This window comes from Oreochromis aureus, linkage group 1, assembly GCF_013358895.1.
Source record: "Oreochromis aureus strain Israel breed Guangdong linkage group 1, ZZ_aureus, whole genome shotgun sequence".
NCBI lineage: Eukaryota > Metazoa > Chordata > Actinopteri > Cichliformes > Cichlidae > Oreochromis > Oreochromis aureus.
In genome coordinates, this window is record NC_052942.1 from 28,468,191 (window position 1) to 28,482,757 (window position 14,567).

Here is a 14,567-nt window from a genome sequence, read left to right on the forward strand (position 1 = left end):
TTTACAAGTTCCTCTAAACCAATGGTTGTGTGTGTGGGTGTGTGTGTGTGTGTCACATGTGTGTCTGGCTGCTTCCTCTAGGAAACGTGGTGCACTTTTGAACTCTTGTGGTTTGGGTGCTGCATCTGTTTCCGGTTTAACTTATTTATGTTGTAGAGTTAACTGTCAGCTTGCACAACAGAAACCTTGTGAAATATATGAACACTTCATGATATGCTTCTTAATGAAAGATAATAAAACAACGAATAAAAACACATAAAACATAAAATCTTTCAACATTCCCTCCTGTTGTTAATATATTTCACCCATACTCTATAGACTTCAGTAGACGATCACTTGCTCGGGCATTTTCAATTGCTACATCATGTGAAGTGTCTGAAATTTTTAAACACAGTCTTCTTCTTCCTCAGTTGCTATCGGGCTATAAGCTTGTGCCAGGAAGATTCCGGTTGCAGTGTCTTATTTGGATAAACAAAAGATACACCCTGCTTTTCTGGGACTCTAAGTCTCCATAGGCAGACCATGGTCATGGATCTGATTCCACAGGATGAGAGGACACATCTTGAGTGATGGGTTGCTCTTCTGGTTTTGCAGGTTGGACTGATCTTCCTTTACTCTACCGGGCAGGTGGGGCTAGGTCAGTGCTCGGGCTACAATGGGGTTTCTTCAGGTCGACCAAGTTCACCAGATCACCTAGTGTGTCGACTGAAAGCGAGAAGTCAAGAGGGCGGGATATACCCAATCTGCCCTCTCCTCCACTTACAGATCACTAGATGATAGGTGAACTGGCGTCTGGGCTTGTGTCCCCTTGTACTTTTTTTGGCGTGGCTCTGGTGGATCCACGAAGGTCTTTCAGCGATTTTGCACGCTGTCGGTGTTGTGAGCAGAACCTGATAAGGGCCCTCCCACCTCGGAGAGCTCCAGTTTTTCCTCTGGAGTACCTTGATCAGGATCCAGTCGCCTGGTTTCAACCTGGAAGAGACTGGAGAAGAATCATTCGGCAGTTGGTTGCTCAGAACTATTTCTTTGTTCTCTAGCAGTTTTGTCATCCATTCTGCTAGGGTTGTTTCTCTAACTGATTTGTCTATTGGTTCACTGGTGATGGGCAGAGGAAAAGGTCTACCGTGTACAATTTCAAATGGTGTCAGTTTCTGCAAGCATTGGGTTAGTCTCATCCACATTTTTACTAGGCCTGTACACTCTGGCCAGCATTTTGCTGAAGTTTCGAAATTTAGAGTGTATTTTGGAGATTATATCTCTTATCCCTCCTGTTGACGCATGGAGAGTAACTCCATGTGTCACTAAGGCTGCTGTTTTGTGTAGAGATTTTGGAAGTATTGGTTTTCCTTCACAAATCATCAAGTCATCTCTTAGTTGCACTCCGCATTTCAGCCATTTCTTTTGCTCAGCTGTGGGAGCTGCTTTTTGTTCATCCTTTGTCAGTAAAATTGTTTCCCTTTGTAATTTCATAGTCATTCTTCTGATGTGCTGCACACTTGCAAACTGCTAAATGTCGCATCACATGAGGAGTTTCCTCCCATGTAAACAGATGTGTGCCATGATAAAACCTTCTCCACACACTAGAAACAAAAAACTATATTTCAACCGTTGTTACATCTTATTCACTTATTTTATAATACAGTTATTTTTCAAATCTAATATCAATCAACTAATTTGCATATCAGCTTATAATGCGCTAAGTTGACAGGTCAACAGAAATGCACGTTCAAAAGATTATCACAACAGAGAATTTCCTCCATACAGTAAATTACTTGTGTTGCATCAATCAAGGAGAAAGCATCTCACAATTTATTGTATTACCAACTAAATTTATTGTCTGGTCACTGCTTGGTCATACCAGACTCTCTCTGTGTCTTTATTTTTCCTTCTCTGTTTTCACAAACGTTTCACCTATTGTCCTGCAAGCTGGAGAGTTAAATGTCAGTAGTGGGTAAATTCAGCAGTTGATAACAAAACTATTAAGTTTTTCCTGCTTTAACACCAATGTGAGATATAGAGGCGCACATATAGTGTGTGCTCTAGTGTAAGCTGCTCTTCATTGCATGTATGTGTGTTAGTACGCTTGCATGCAGGGCCTCTGGGCCTGTCTCACCCAAAAGGGCATTTTCTTAACAGTTGCCTCGCGTGTGTTAAGAAAGGCAAATGTGCTTGTAGCAGTTGTGAGATTATTATGCTGTCATATATTACATTATACCTGTAATCAAAATGAGTGAATCATAATACTGCTGGAGGCCACATCATACTTCTTGTGTAATCAGTATGTAGTTTTAGTTTGCATCACACTTCTTAGTTAAAAGAATGTGAAAATCATTAGATTTATTAGATAGGTTTGTATTATCCTATACTGCTGATTCACTGCTGATTTACTGTGAGTGAGTTACACTGTTTCATGACATTTCATACTGCCGAGTTAAAAAGAGTATTGTGTTCAGAGAGCAGAGGCCTCTCTTTTTTTTTTTTTGTGATAGTAAAGAGCCACGGGAGCGTCACCCCCACCCTTGGTGGAAGCAGAAAAACAGGGAGCCAAGGTCATAACTCAGGCTCACAAAGAGTCAGAAAGAATGTGAATACTTAGTTTTGTGGCTGTGGCGCATTCTGTATAGCTTCTTTTCTTTGTTTAGTAGCTTTCTGCCTTCACCTGAGGGTGTGCCCTAAGCATGTGACTTCAGGTCTCCATAATTGGAGTTTATTTAAAGATAAATAAGATGATTTCATATATTGCTCGCAGATCATGCACTAGACGATATGTTGCAGTATTAGCCTGGTTCAACACTTAAACAAAACATCACTCTTTGTTTTATTATTATTATTATGATTATTCTTATTATTATTATTATTATTATTATTATTATTATCCTGTCTCAAGACAGAAAATGAAATTGTAGTTGTTCTTGGCTGAGAAACACAAAACCTCTCTTTTTCCTTTTTTTTTTCAAAACAAGAAACTAAGTTTTAATCTCTCAGCCTTGTCACATAAAACAAAACAGATAACCCAGCTCTCAGCTGGCTCTGGACTTTATCATCATCAAGGACACAAAAAGAAAAAGAAAAAGCTGCTGCCAGAAACAAAGCAGAAGTGTGAGGAAAAAACTGAGCTCACAGACAGCTGCATGTGTGACCTTTAATATGCAGCTTCTGCTCTAAAAAACAAATAAAAAAAAAAAAGTGTAACTTGCTCATCAGCTTGGTAGTGTCCACATATTTAATTCATTTTATTCAGCTTCTCAAACCTGTAGCTTTAGCTGTTGTATACGGGTTTGGCTCATTAGTTGTTAGTATAGGTTTGCTCTTCATCTTAACAAAGTCTCATCTAAGATGACAGGTTTACAAGCAGGTCAAGTGTCTCTATGCACCTGATTAGTGTAGTTATTTCCTTATTTTCTTTATCTCATATATCACTGTACTGAGTTTGAGCAAACCTTAAGCTTGAATCAGACTACTTTTAACAATCTTCCACCTTGCATCATAACTGACTGAGGTGCGTCTTCCTATTAATAGTATGTCATTATTAATGTTATCATTGTATTGTTTTTCCTTTTTATAACAGCAATAGTATATCACAATACACTACTTTACTACTAATATACAATAGTATATTAGTTTATATTTTATTATGTATCCATCAAAGGTCTGTGTGAATCTGCAGCTTCACACCTCCCCAAGCTGGAGACATTTTCCTTGGCTGAACAATGACACAGCCATAATAATACCTTATGCATCTCTTTTTTATTTGATATATTTGTGTGGATTATCTGGTTTCACGCATTCTATTCATTCAGCTTGGTTGTCTTCCCAATTTTGTTTCATTGCTTTAATTTAAGTCAACCTTAATTTAACCTTTTGTTTATTCCACTTCATTCCTCTTTCCATGCTTTAAAATATTACAACTCTTATGTATGTTTTGATTTCTTTTTAGCTTCCTTTTCAGTATTTATTTCTGCTTGGAGGGTTTCTTTTAATTTAGTTAATGCATTTTCCCTCCCACGTGGGACATTTAGTTTTCTTTGGATTTCTCCATCTATATGCACTAATTTGTCCGGCACCTGGACATTTCTTTTCTAGCCACTGCTCGTCAGCAGTGAGTTTTGTTGTTTTATTTCCCATTTTGATTTTGTGTTATTAATACTACAAACAGAACTGTGTGACCTTCTCTGGTATTAGAGTTAGGGGAGGTTATTAAGGCAGCCTTCTACCCTTGTCCTAATGTCAAGGGCGGCCTTAATTTTATGCGATGAAGCGCAACCTTTTCCCTTCCTCACCAGTATTTCAGTCGACACAGGAAAACAATAGAAGTGGTGTAGGGTCCTACTGTCCCTCTTCAAATGACACTCACTTCCTCTTTTAAATACAAACAATTCACATCTGTGCAGTGTAATCCTATTTTAATTGACACCTTCCTTTTCCCATTTACTCCCGGAGTAAACTTTGTCGACTACCAGCTTTTTTTCCATTGCGAAACGAGTCACCTCTGGACTGCCAGTTTCGTCTTACAAGCGAGTCTTTTTTTAAACTGCCAGTCCCTACAGGACGAGTTTTTCCCTTAGAAAAGTGTCAATCTAAAAGACGATTATTCGCGATGTGTCTTTGAGTGTTAATATTCACCTGGTTATGATGATATAAGTGCCGGTCAGAGATTCCTCCTCGTTCCCCAGGATCGTGGACCTCTTACTAAGAACGCTGGCCAACCCCGAATTCACGTAGTTGGTCTTTTCTCCTTCATAGGAAAGAGGCTGTCGACAGACTTCAGCGCGGGCTCTCCACGATGTCAGGAAACGACGAGGTCACTCCGTTGGAGCATAAAATTAGTTATAATTCGATGTCCTACATCCGGCTCGAAGGACCAATTAAATGTCAAGAGTTTATTCTTAATAAGACATTCTTCAGGTTGAATAAAGACACTCAGACAGTTAGAATATAATAACAGCGGCGTGCACGGGTGAGGATTCTGGCGAGACCCCGCGCACGGGTGAGGCCTCTGGCGAGACCCACACCCTGAGTGCAGGCAACAGTTCTTTTTATAGGTTACATCACGTATGCAAGCACATCACATTTCCTCTTTTACAAGTTCCTCTAAACCAATGGTTGTGTGTGTGGGTGTGTGTGTGTGTGTCACATGTGTGTCTGGCTGCTTCCTCTAGGAAACGTGGTGCACTTTTGAACTCTTGTGGTTTGGGTGCTGCATCTGTTTCCGGTTTAACTTATTTATGTTGTAGAGTTAACTGTCAGCTTGCACAACAGAAACCTTGTGAAATATATGAACACTTCATGATATGCTTCTTAATGAAAGATAATAAAACAACGAATAAAAACACATAAAACATAAAATCTTTCAACACTAGCCTATTAAGGTGCATTGTCCATATATTTATCAGTCTGATCTGCCTCACATCTGATTTGAAAACACCAAAATGACGAAGGTGAAAACAGTCTTCACGCTTCACAACGGACCTTTGCTATACAGGCAATGGATGACATCATGGTCAGTCCATCTTTTACATGAAATCCAGTCCTACCTACAACCATTATTAAACAGGAAAGTTTTATGTCTATTCTTAAAATAAGAGAGTGTCAGTCTCCTGAATCAAAAGAGAGCACATTCCAAAAGAGAGAAACCTGATAGCTGAGGCGCCGCCTCCTATCCTACTTTTGGAAGCTCTAAGAACCACCAAGTAAGCCTGCAGTCTGAGAGTGAAGTGCTCTGTCGACATAATACGGTACTAGGATGTACTACATATTGCGCTCACTTTACTTTCCATGAAGCATTTTGGGTTTATCTGTTCTAAATAACTGCAGTGTCTTACGATCTGAATTTTTATGACACATTGTATGTGTGACTTGTAGTATTTTGACTCTCACCAAATATCTGTATTGAATGAGTACAATATCATAATAGATTAAAATGAAGCCAAATCAGTGAAAAACCCAACCGGTAATCATCTGGCACTACCTTCTGTTGGTTGATTTTCAAATCTAACAGAGATACAAAGATGGAAAAGGTGTGATGGAAGGATACAAGTTTAGAAACTATGTGGGGAAAAAAGGACTGGGGAACTGAAAGAAAAAAGAATATGATAAAGTGAGGGGAAATGGATAGCAGAAAGAGGGAGGAGTGATTAAATGAATAGATGGATGATGGAATCAATTAATGAATGTTAATGTGCTACAGTGTAACTGGGGATTGCAATGTCATTGCCAAGGGTCTTATAGGTCTCCAGAAGGGGGAGCCATGTGTCAGTGACTCTTGTCTGTGTCAAAGACCTTTATCAGTGCAATAAAGTGTGTGTGTGTGTGTGTGTGTGTGTGTGTGTGTGTGTGTGTGTGTGTGTGTGTGTGTGTGTGTGTGTGTGTGTGTGCACACATACACGCTGCTAAACACTGAATAGTCAGAAGGTGGCTCTTTGTTTCCTCATCTGATCTGATATCGTTACTACCAAACCAAATTTTCCTATGTCAGCGATGATCAAGCGAGATGAGGATGCAAAGAGAAAAAGGCATGTATGCGTGTGTGTGAGTCTTTGCTCTCTCTGTGCATGTGCATGTGTGAGTTTGTATTGGCAGCTGATAGCATTTTAGGAGCTGAAGCCTATATACAGACTGGCGACCCTCTAAACTATCGACAGCTGCCAATTGTCACTCTAGTGAGTGACAGTTCTCTATTGATGGACGGGATCTGCTGACAGAGAGATGAAGGACGAAACAATAGGAAACAGAGCCCTATTGGTGGAGAGGGCCAGGGGAGACAGTTAAAAGAAAGAGGGAAAAAAAGGTCTACACTAGCAGGAGCTTTGAAACTTTTTGAAGGTCATGGTAAGAATAGGAAGGAAAAGTTTTGGATCTGGATCAGTTCACCTTTAACTCTATCATGAGACATCATTTTCTTTAGCAGTCCAACAGTGAAAGAGGGAATACTCTTTGGGATCAAGATGTCTTTTGCTACAATAAAGAAATTAGTGTGCTTAATCGTCACACAAACAGCTGCTCAAGTAAAACAGTATTTAGTTTGCAATTTTGAGCTATGTTGTAGTTCGCTGCAGTTATACAGTGCATAGTACCTAGGCACCAGCAACACCAGTAGTAACCACTAGTTCTCACTAGTTTTCTTTACTTTTAACTTGCTGTATAATTGAATGGAAAGTGGCCATTACTATTACTTACTGTCCTAAATGCCACCACCTCAGATTGGAGCTTAGACACTACATGTAATGTAATGAAATTCATAGAAATGTGAGTGTGAGCCACTAAATCAAACATGGGCTAAACAACAGGTGAGGTGACTTCACCAGTTTCTGTTAGACATTCCTGTTTTGTTCTAGGTTATTCTTTTTGCTGCTTAACTTTCTGGTGGCTGGCCTTTGATGCGGAAGAAACCCCTGTTTTTTTATTTTTCTTCAGAATATTGACAGAGTAGCTTTGAATTTAGCTGTGTCTTTTGTTTGACCTTTGCAGTCCATCTCTAACATACACACAAAAATAGAACAAGCAAAAACATCTTGTATATGGATACAAATACAGTGCACACAGTTGTGTCTATATGTCTTTGTGTCTGTGCGTGTTGCCTCACCTCAGGAAACTTGTGGCTAATTCCATTAGTGGGTGGAGAGAGCATGTAAATGAGGGGAGACAGCTGTTAGTGAAGGGAGGTTGATGGAGTAAGCCTGGGGGGAGTGGGGAGGCACAGACACACACCCACTCACAAACTCACATGCACAGCACTACACTTCACATATGTATATCTTTTTTCCTTAAAAATATAAGGAGACTGAACTGAACTTATTTTATGTGTATGCCTTGGGAACATGCCAGATTATTAGTCTTAAAGGCCATACATTCATGGTTACACAGAGTCATCACACATGCTTTAGGGGGGTTGTGACATATTTGCTTTTATTTTACGTTACAGTATATAATATAGTAGGCAGTATGCAGGAAACTGTAGCAGTAGGAGGGATGATGTCTATATGCATATACAATTTACAACTGTATTTTCTTCAACTCGATATGTGCACTCATAGTTTTACTTTATATTACCCACCCAACACAGTCTGTTACATTAAACTTTTTTAGATATAATGGTTGTAAGTAAAGTTGTATGCATGCACAAAGGTAGAAAAGTGCATATGCACCACTTTTGTAAAGATAATAAATTCATGTGTGCTCATGACACCTTTTTAAATAAATGTAATATCTTATTAAATTATTTTCTCTTACAGTTTTACACAGTGGATGAAGACATTACCCAGGGATTCAACTGCACATAAAAATGCCCTTTGCATCACAAGGTATTAGGCTTGTCAATGAAAATGAAACCCAGTTTAATCAATTTTAACTGCGTTCTCCCTTAATTGTTCCCTGACTTTTCCACTCTGCACATTGGAGCATCACTGAAATGTAATCCACCCCAATAAAAATCTTTAGTGGGAAAAAGTAACAGAGTTTGTAAACTCAGTAAATTTAGAGCAAAGGTCATTAGCAGACGCAACAAAAAAGATGCGGTTGAGTTAAAAATTCAAAGACCTCCAATGACACCAAAACAGCTATCTTTACCCATCAGGTCCTTTACATGTAGCAGCTATTTATAACTAAACTACAAAGAGGATTAATAGATATAGCACACAAGCACTTACATATAGCGAAAGTAAGAAATACTTGTAAGTCAGGCTTTTTCCATGCATTCTTTTCTTACAATACCAAACTTTACCGGGCTTTAAACAATACTTGCATTGCCTGAAGTCTGTATTACTCACACATAACATATTCAAAATACATCTTGTATATATGTGAAGTACTCTACATGCGTGTGTTTGTATGTTTGTATGTATTGGCACTGGGGGCTAATGGGTAGGGGGTGGGGGGTAGACCAAGGGTCCAGATGGTTGGAAAGATAGATGTAGAGGTAGATAAAGACAAAGAAAGAGGGAACAAAGGAAAGGCAGAAGAACACACTGTTTATCATTCAGGAGACTCTCCCCAATGGTCACTGCTCAGCTAGCACACATACATACACACAGGTATGTGTTGGTCTTAATCCTATTGTGTAGCAGTGACCAGAGTGTGGGAGTCTCATCACCTGTCTCCTCTCGCTCTCTCACACACACACACACAGTGAAGGAGTATAATCCTGTCAGTAACTGTGATGGAATTTAGAGAGGATTTAATTTTTATAATTCTACCAGCATACTGTGAATCATGGGAGCAAAAAGTAAAGTCCAGAATATCTGTGTAAGCACATACACATCTCTGTCTTTTGGTGCAATGTATTTTTTACATCTCAGTCTTTTATTCTGCTGTTCCAGTATATTCATTTTAAGTCTCTTTTAACATGTATATTCACTTCATCCATTAGTTTTCACACAAAAATGCTAAAATAAAATAAAATATTTATGATTTCTTTACTCTCTTGTGGCAGTTTTACATAATGTAATCAAATTAAAGTGAACACCACCAGTGTGCAGCTGGAAGCGTCTGTAGGGAAATGGCTGCAGATGGGAGCCATGAGGGTTGAAACTACTAAATGGCGCTGAATGCTCATATATATATACATTAAACTGTCCTAAACAGGGGCAGCATGTTTGAACTGTACCAGGGTGGTTTCATTGTTTAGTATAAGATATTGTTGGCTGAATGTGCTTGATTGACGGGAAATTGGAGAGGAGTCTGGGCAGTCTGTCAAATTGTTAATATGATAGGTAATACCCCAAGGACATGCACATACGCACAAACAAGAAAGTGACTCCCTTTCTATCAGCCTTTCTCTATCAGTCTCTCTAAACACTCCTACATGTACCTGAATTTCTTTACGTCGCTGTCTTTCATTTTCATTCCCACACATGGACAGCTTTCCAGCTTTTCTTTTCACATATACTCTCCCTGTGATTTAATCTTTCACACACACCTATATATGCACTCTGAGTGTTTGGCTATGTGGCATTTCACTGCAGGTTAATAATGAGAGGAGAGGTGTGTGACCCTGTCAGAAGTGTGAGAAACTGACCCAAAGACATCAGACAGAGGCCGAGACCCCCCAACCCCGAGGGCATTAAAGTGTGTGCGTATAATAGAGGGGATGCATGTGTGTGTATGTGTGTGTGTCCATCCCCGTCCTCTCATAGATGACATATGTGGGGTCATTTACATACTATTACCTTTCTACTGGATATGAGGAATTACAGACACACACACACTCACACACACAGAAAGGTGGATTGGCCTGGTGTGATGTCCCTGTCAGATGTCAGGCTGCAGATGGGATGAAATAGAGGGGGGTAGGTCACGTCTGTTTCCTTTTTTTCTCTCACACAAGCACATACACTCACAGACACACACCTGTCTTGCCCCTAAGGTGCCCAGTTACTAAGAGAGTTGTCAGCAGGTCTGTGGGAAGCCTCAACTGTTTGACATCTGCCAGAAAACTCCCAAAACATGCATGCATGCACATATCCCCCACCACCTCATTTCAGAACAACAGAGCATCTCCCAATGATCAACATTTAGATACAGTCATCACTTACTGGTCCCAGCTGCCACACACACACTCCTCAGGAGAAATAAATGTTAAAGTTATGGGCTAGTGGAGAGATTGAACTGCAGGCAAGTTGGTGATGAAAAAAAGAAAAGCGAAGCGTATATGTGTGTGTCAATATGTGGATGTGTGTTAATGTTTGTATTTTCTCAGCTTTTCATACTTACACTCAGAGTGATAGAGAGACATGCTTCAATTTGTCCCACTTTCATACAAGATAATGAAGCTGTCATTCTCAGACAACTTCACTGGATTGGTACAGGACCACAGACTGCTGCTCAGGGAGAGGCACACACACACACACACACACACACACATCTACCTAAGTGTGCAGTGCTGCAAGCGATCCCCCTGGCCCCTGTTAAGCATATGTCAAATATAACCATGTATAGAAAGCGAGATTGTGTGACATATGTACAGCTGGCTGAATGGCAGACACAAATCGTAGAGTAACACATACACACGAACACTCAGCTCGTATCTTTAACATGCAAACAGACAGACAGCTCTGATAGCAAATAAAATGAAATCAACCTTGAATAGCAAAATCCTCTGTGAATACTTGTCTCTTCTTTACAAGTCAATTTCATATCCTGTAGCTCAAGACAAACCTAAAGAGATTTGAAATTGATGTAGAAACAGACAGAGGGTGGAGGGAAATAAAATGGGTTATAGAGAGAAAGTGAAGAAAAGAGGGAGAGGAGACCTTGGTGAGAGCCGGGATCATAGGTTAAATTGGGGTTGAAAAATTATAACTGACCATTTACGAGTGCAATGTCCATGATGTATTCAGCAGATTTGATGAAACTGTTATTCTTTTAAGAGCTTTTAATACTTGATGACTTGAGTTCAGATTATTTGCTGGGATCATGGAAAGCATTATGCTTCTCCTCTTTTGTCTTTTTTTAATTATGGGTGGTACTGGGTTTCTGAAATGGTCAGGGATTTTTACATGCACTTAATCACACAACTGCAAGAGGTGACAAATGTAAGTCCGGGTCATTTGGGTCAAGTGACTATACCATTGCATTTTATCTAATCAAGTAGTTCTGTTGCCTAAATTAATCAAAATCATTTCAAAATTAAAGTAATACAAGAAAAACACTAAATTATGCCTATCAAAATAATTTTAATAGTTTTATTTCAATTATAAAAACAGAAGAAACCTCATTTCATGAGTGAAAAATCTTGACCCACTCCAATGCTGCACCTTTTACCACCTAAAGCTGACTTTGTATTTTATGTTCCTTTATCATGTGAGTGAAAAGTTTACCACAATAAAGTTCACAAATGACTTTACATTCTGTACTGTAATGTTGTATTAAGAAACTCTGTGCTAAAATGTTATAACTACTGTTTTTGAGCTAACTGGTTGCTATGACTTAGACACCAAAGAGTTTCCAGTTAATGGTGTCCAGGCCTCAAAGTAACATTCAGACAAGGAACACAACCTGGATCTTGAGTAGTGCAGTTGGAAAGTCTGCCAAATTCAGACTTGCAACAAAGAGTTTTGCTACAATTTCCTGAGGGATCTGGGGAGAACATTTGGCAGAAACTACCTAAACTGTGATGTGTTGACTCTGGCCTCTTCCCCAAAATAAAGTTCATGTTGACAGATCATCAGATTAACAGACTGGAGGATATCCAGCAAAGAGATTGAATGGGACTTGACAAACAAATCTTAAAAAAACAGCTGGAGTGCTAGAAGCAGTGAAGAAGTGAAAAGGAAGATGACCTTGAAGGGTACATTAGCCATATTTAAATTAGATATGGGTTTTGATTCCTGGGACTATATGATCACATCTAATACTCTGCAATTTAGAGATCCACGTACAGGTTGGAGTACTTGCAAGAGATCTTTAAAGGCCCTAAAGTTGGTTTTCTGGTCCTTTGTACCTGTCAAGCTCTAAAAACAATCCAACTTTTTATTACACAATTTAGCATTATGTTTTAGTCCTTCATTAAGTCTATGCTTCTCCAAACTTATGGCTAAAAAAAGTCTCAATCTCCAAGCAATTATGACCCATCATGATGTCAATAGTGTTATTTTCCTCTGACTTTAAAGTCCTATCAGTGCCACCATTTTTACAGTCCAGGTTGCACTTCATCTTGATCTGTGAACTGATCAAATGCATGAAATTATTACAGGGATCCTTTTATGGTTTTAAATAAACCAGAAACATTAACCATCCAAATATTTAATGCACTTAACAATGGAAAACCAAGAAAGAAAGAGTAAAAGTGTCTGCGTTGTCAGTGAATGTGAACAAATGAGGGAAGAAGAAAGGAAAAATGAGGACAGCAGTTAACTTTTTTTCAATCCGATCATCCTCACACCCACTCATCTCTCTCTATTCAAAGAAAGACATAATTACAGCTTTGAGTCTTTAGCCTCATAATTTACTCGTTCTGTCACATTATTTACAATTCTCTCTTTTTCTCTTGCTCTCTCTCTCCCCCTCTCTCTCGGCAGGGGTTCGCCCCTATAATCTAGTCTGTTAGGTCCAATCCATATTCCAAGTTATTATCACTCTCATTTGCTTATTAAGTGCTCCCTTGTTTTCTTCAAATAAAGTTATAATTAGAGATTTGGTGTCTGCAGCTTGAATTACTATCTCCTCTTTATGGAATCTTGGGTGGGATGAGAGAGAATCGTGTTTTATCATACTCATGGAGTTAATGAGGATGTGCACAGCTTGATATTGTGTTTGTATGTGTGTGAGGGTGTGTGCGTGTTTTCTAATTACGTCTCAGTGACAGCTTTCTGGCCTCCAAAGTATCCATATACTGTATACCCTCTGTTGTTTTGTTTTCCCACTGATTTATGTTAATGAAGTCAATCACAGAAAAGGAAATTCACTGCTTTATGTAGTGTTTGAGATTAAATTGCCATCATGCTTCAAAGTAGTTGTTTATATTTTATTTGATAAGTATACTGATATATACATAACAGTATTTTGTACCACATAATTGTCTCTGTAGTTGCTTATTTAGCGTAAATTGAAACCGAGAAGACTTCAATGTCATTATTTGGCTTTTACAGCTTTGAATACTAATCACCAAGGTTTCCTGAGGATGATGCACTGATCCATTCTTACCTTCTCGTGACCCACCCTGTGGGCCCAACCCTGTCTTTGAGAAACAGCAGAGTAGAGTACATTAAGACACGCCCCAGCAACACACTGATTACATATGCTAGCTATGGTAATGAGCTGAGCTGGACAGTGGAAGACTGCTGCTGTTTATGGCAACTCATTATCTGGCCCATTGACCAGAACTGTTCTACACATCATAGAGCCCCGTGTCCTCTACATCTATTCGACCATCATTCTCTTGTCTGGGTGGGGGTGTAATACATTTGTGCTCGCGTGTGTCAGTTGGTGGTTGGTTGAAGGTTTGTGTGTATATGAGAGGTAAGACGTGATTGTTGGATGGGTGGATATATGAAGAGATGAGTGGATGGGTATAAGTAGAAATTTGTGTGAGAGTGTGTGTGTATTTTCTTACTGGGTGTTTTACATAATGAAAAGTTAGATGAGTCCTCAGCTAATGATCTCATCCACACGTGCAGCGTTACACATTGGTTTCAATACTTTTTTGCTGGGAGTTTCATTTAAGCGTGTGTTTGTGCATGTGTGCATACGATTACATGCCCGAGTCTCTTACTCAAGAGTGTGTCAGTGTGTGTATGTTGCTGTGATCACTAGCCAAAGTAAAGTGTTTGCAGCTGAGAGAGACAGGGGCGCTAAGCTCAAGGGCACATTTGTTTCAAGCTAATGATAGAATGTAAATGGAGCAAATTTCCTCTGCAAGAACAGAAGCTCTCTCGCTCAGACACACAACCACACACACCTTCATACTTTCACACACACGCGAACACAGACACACACTCCTAAAGACACGCGCTTTTTCAAATGCACACACATAGCGGCATCGTGTTGATGGAGTGCAGAATCTCATTACACATCTAATAGAATAAGTGTAGTGTGCGTATGGGGAGAGGAGAGGAGCAGCCAACCTGATTAGC

General features: G+C 39.4%; 1 protein-coding gene across 2 annotated transcripts in view; it reads left to right on the top strand.

Moving 5' to 3' along the window:
- Window positions 1-14,567, top strand: part of spata17 (spermatogenesis associated 17) — a 70,621-nt gene that overhangs the window by 40,490 nt on the left and 15,564 nt on the right. Inside the window, exon 10 of one of the 2 annotated variants that reach the window (XM_039611912.1) lies at window positions 8,232-8,363. The exons of the other annotated variant lie outside the window; for it this stretch is intronic. The gene's annotated coding sequence lies outside the window, so the exon portion shown is untranslated. Of the gene's footprint in view, window positions 1-8,231; window positions 8,364-14,567 lie in introns of those variants that run through there. 2 annotated transcript variants of the gene reach the window in all.